This window comes from Fundulus heteroclitus, unplaced genomic scaffold (assembly GCF_011125445.2).
Source record: "Fundulus heteroclitus isolate FHET01 unplaced genomic scaffold, MU-UCD_Fhet_4.1 scaffold_622, whole genome shotgun sequence".
Lineage (NCBI taxonomy): Eukaryota > Metazoa > Chordata > Actinopteri > Cyprinodontiformes > Fundulidae > Fundulus > Fundulus heteroclitus.
This window is the reverse complement of record NW_023397058.1, coordinates 61754-66833: the sequence shown is the minus strand read 5'-3', so window position 1 is coordinate 66833 and position 5080 is coordinate 61754.

Sequence of the window (5080 nt, the reverse complement as noted above, 5' to 3'; positions counted from 1 at the left end):
CTCACAGAATCCACTCACTGTCACCCCCTGAATGACATTTGTGAAAATCAGCCCTCTGGGATGAGCCTGACCAAAGATCCCAACCCTAGCTCAAGGATTTAGGCTTCATGGAGCCCCACCAGGCCCAAAGAGACACCAGTAAAGATTCTACTTAACTTGGAGATATCAAACCGCACTGGTTTCTAGGGTGTGAGTAGAGAAGGCCCTGGTAATTTGGGGTCCCTATCTGCCCCAGGGGCCGAGAGAAAGCCGTGCTGTGCCGTCAAACCTAATAACCGGTCCAAAAACAACTAACAGATGGAAGGTCTTTGAGAGATAGGCTCTTCCAGGTTTGTAGCACCTTACCACAGGAAGCTGCATAGCAAATTTGGGCCAGATTAAACCAAACGTCTCAGAGTTATGAGGTGTCAAAGTTTCATTTTTGCTCATTTTTCCACCCCTTCCTGCCCCTGTCATGCCAAGACGAAACGCTCCAGCGACACCAAACTCACAGAATCCACTCACTGTCACCCCCTGAATGACATTTGTGAAAATCAGCCCTCTGGGATGAGCCTGACCAAAGATCCCAACCCTAGCTCAAGGATTTAGGCTTCATGGAGCCCCACCAGGCCCAAAGAGACACCAGTAAAGATTCTACTTAACTTGGAGATATCAAACCGCATGGTTTCTAGGGTGTGAGTAGAGCAGGCCCTGGTAATTTGGGGTCCCTATCTGCCCCAGGGGCCGAGAGAAAGCCGTGCTGTGCCGTCAAACCTAATAACCGGTCCAAAAACAACTAACAGATGGAAGGTCTTTGAGAGATAGGCTCTTCCAGGTTTGTAGCACCTTACCACAGGAAGCTGCATAGCAAATTTGGGCCAGATTAAACCAAACGTCTCAGAGTTATGAGGTGTCAAAGTTTCATTTTTGCTCATTTTTCCACCCCTTCCTGCCCCTGTCATGCCAAGACGAAACGCTCCAGCGACACCAAACTCACAGAATCCACTCACTGTCACCCCCTGAATGACATTTGTGAAAATCAGCCCTCTGGGATGAGCCTGACCAAAGATCCCAACCCTAGCTCAAGGATTTAGGCTTCATGGAGCCCCACCAGGCCCAAAGAGACACCAGTAAAGATTCTACTTAACTTGGAGATATCAAACCGCATGGTTTCTAGGGTGTGAGTAGAGAAGGCCCTGGTAATTTGGGGTCCCTATCTGCCCCAGGGGCCGAGAGAAAGCCGTGCTGTGCCGTCAAACCTAATAACCGGTCCAAAAACAACTAACAGATGGAAGGTCTTTGAGAGATAGGCTCTTCCAGGTTTGTAGCACCTTACCACAGGAAGCTGCATAGCAAATTTGGGCCAGATTAAACCAAACGTCTCAGAGTTATGAGGTGTCAAAGTTTCATTTTTGCTCATTTTTCCACCCCTTCCTGCCCCTGTCATGCCAAGACGAAACGCTCCAGCGACACCAAACTCACAGAATCCACTCACTGTCACCCCCTGAATGACATTTGTGAAAATCAGCCCTCTGGGATGAGCCTGACCAAAGATCCCAACCCTAGCTCAAGGATTTAGGCTTCATGGAGCCCCACCAGGCCCAAAGAGACACCAGTAAAGATTCTACTTAACTTGGAGATATCAAACCGCACTGGTTTCTAGGGTGTGAGTAGAGAAGGCCCTGGTAATTTGGGGTCCCTATCTGCCCCAGGGGCCGAGAGAAAGCCGTGCTGTGCCGTCAAACCTAATAACCGGTCCAAAAACAACTAACAGATGGAAGGTCTTTGAGAGATAGGCTCTTCCAGGTTTGTAGCACCTTACCACAGGAAGCTGCATAGCAAATTTGGGCCAGATTAAACCAAACGTCTCAGAGTTATGAGGTGTCAAAGTTTCATTTTTGCTCATTTTTCCACCCCTTCCTGCCCCTGTCATGCCAAGACGAAACGCTCCAGCGACACCAAACTCACAGAATCCACTCACTGTCACCCCCTGAATGACATTTGTGAAAATCAGCCCTCTGGGATGAGCCTGACCAAAGATCCCAACCCTAGCTCAAGGATTTAGGCTTCATGGAGCCCCACCAGGCCCAAAGAGACACCAGTAAAGATTCTACTTAACTTGGAGATATCAAACCGCACTGGTTTCTAGGGTGTGAGTAGAGAAGGCCCTGGTAATTTGGGGTCCCTATCTGCCCCAGGGGCCGAGAGAAAGCCGTGCTGTGCCGTCAAACCTAATAACCGGTCCAAAAACAACTAACAGATGGAAGGTCTTTGAGAGATAGGCTCTTCCAGGTTTGTAGCACCTTACCACAGGAAGCTGCATAGCAAATTTGGGCCAGATTAAACCAAACGTCTCAGAGTTATGAGGTGTCAAAGTTTCATTTTTGCTCATTTTTCCACCCCTTCCTGCCCCTGTCATGCCAAGACGAAACGCTCCAGCGACACCAAACTCACAGAATCCACTCACTGTCACCCCCTGAATGACATTTGTGAAAATCAGCCCTCTGGGATGAGCCTGACCAAAGATCCCAACCCTAGCTCAAGGATTTAGGCTTCATGGAGCCCCACCAGGCCCAAAGAGACACCAGTAAAGATTCTACTTAGCTTGGAGATATCAAACCGCACGGTTTCTAGGGTGTGAGTAGAGAAGGCCCTGGTAATTTGGGGTCCCTATCTGCCCCAGGGGCCGAGAGAAAGCCGTGCTGTGCCGTCAAACCTAATAACCGGTCCAAAAACAACTAACAGATGGAAGGTCTTTGAGAGATAGGCTCTTCCAGGTTTGTAGCACCTTACCACAGGAAGCTGCATAGCAAATTTGGGCCAGATTAAACCAAACGTCTCAGAGTTATGAGGTGTCAAAGTTTCATTTTTGCTCATTTTTCCACCCCTTCCTGCCCCTGTCATGCCAAGACGAAACGCTCCAGCGACACCAAACTCACAGAATCCACTCACTGTCACCCCCTGAATGACATTTGTGAAAATCAGCCCTCTGGGATGAGCCTGACCAAAGATCCCAACCCTAGCTCAAGGATTTAGGCTTCATGGAGCCCCACCAGGCCCAAAGAGACACCAGTAAAGATTCTACTTAACTTGGAGATATCAAACCGCACGGTTTCTAGGGTGTGAGTAGAGCAGGCCCTGGTAATTTGGGGTCCCTATCTGCCCCAGGGGCCGAGAGAAAGCCGTGCTGTGCCGTCAAACCTAATAACCGGTCCAAAAACAACTAACAGATGGAAGGTCTTTGAGAGATAGGCTCTTCCAGGTTTGTAGCACCTTACCACAGGAAGCTGCATAGCAAATTTGGGCCAGATTAAACCAAACGTCTCAGAGTTATGAGGTGTCAAAGTTTCATTTTTGCTCATTTTTCCACCCCTTCCTGCCCCTGTCATGCCAAGACGAAACGCTCCAGCGACACCAAACTCACAGAATCCACTCACTGTCACCCCCTGAATGACATTTGTGAAAATCAGCCCTCTGGGATGAGCCTGACCAAAGATCCCAACCCTAGCTCAAGGATTTAGGCTTCATGGAGCCCCAGCAGGCCCAAAGAGACACCAGTAAAGATTCTACTTAACTTGGAGATATCAAACCGCACTGGTTTCTAGGGTGTGAGTAGAGCAGGCCCTGGTAATTTGGGGTCCCTATCTGCCCCAGGGGCCGAGAGAAAGCCGTGCTGTGCCGTCAAACCTAATAACCGGTCCAAAAACAACTAACAGATGGAAGGTCTTTGAGAGATAGGCTCTTCCAGGTTTGTAGCACCTTACCACAGGAAGCTGCATAGCAAATTTGGGCCAGATTAAACCAAACGTCTCAGAGTTATGAGGTGTCAAAGTTTCATTTTTGATCATTTTTCCACCCCTTCCTGCCCCTGTCATGCCAAGACGAAACGCTCCAGCGACACCAAACTCACAGAATCCACTCACTGTCACCCCCTGAATGACATTTGTGAAAATCAGCCCTCTGGGATGAGCCTGACCAAAGATCCCAACCCTAGCTCAAGGATTTAGGCTTCATGGAGCCCCACCAGGCCCAAAGAGACACCAGTAAAGATTCTACTTAACTTGGAGATATCAAACCGCATGGTTTCTAGGGTGTGAGTAGAGAAGGCCCTGGTAATTTGGGGTCCCTATCTGCCCCAGGGGCCGAGAGAAAGCCGTGCTGTGCCGTCAAACCTAATAACCGGTCCAAAAACAACTAACAGATGGAAGGTCTTTGAGAGATAGGCTCTTCCAGGTTTGTAGCACCTTACCACAGGAAGCTGCATAGCAAATTTGGGCCAGATTAAACCAAACGTCTCAGAGTTATGAGGTGTCAAAGTTTCATTTTTGGTCATTTTTCCACCCCTTCCTGCCCCTGTCATGCCAAGACGAAACGCTCCAGCGACACCAAACTCACAGAATCCACTCACTGTCACCCCCTGAATGACATTTGTGAAAATCAGCCCTCTGGGATGAGCCTGACCAAAGATCCCAACCCTAGCTCAAGGATTTAGGCTTCATGGAGCCCCACCAGGCCCAAAGAGACACCAGTAAAGATTCTACTTAACTTGGAGATATCAAACCGCACGGTTTCTAGGGTGTGAGTAGAGCAGGCCCTGGTAATTTGGGGTCCCTATCTGCCCCAGGGGCCGAGAGAAAGCCGTGCTGTGCCGTCAAACCTAATAACCGGTCCAAAAACAACTAACAGATGGAAGGTCTTTGAGAGATAGGCTCTTCCAGGTTTGTAGCACCTTACCACAGGAAGCTGCATAGCAAATTTGGGCCAGATTAAACCAAACGTCTCAGAGTTATGAGGTGTCAAAGTTTCATTTTTGCTCATTTTTCCACCCCTTCCTGCCCCTGTCATGCCAAGACGAAACGCTCCAGCGACACCAAACTCACAGAATCCACTCACTGTCACCCCCTGAATGACATTTGTGAAAATCAGCCCTCTGGGATGAGCCTGACCAAAGATCCCAACCCTAGCTCAAGGATTTAGGCTTCATGGAGCCCCACCAGGCCCAAAGAGACACCAGTAAAGATTCTACTTAACTTGGAGATATCAAACCGCACGGTTTCTAGGGTGTGAGTAGAGCAGGCCCTGGTAATTTGGGGTCCCTATC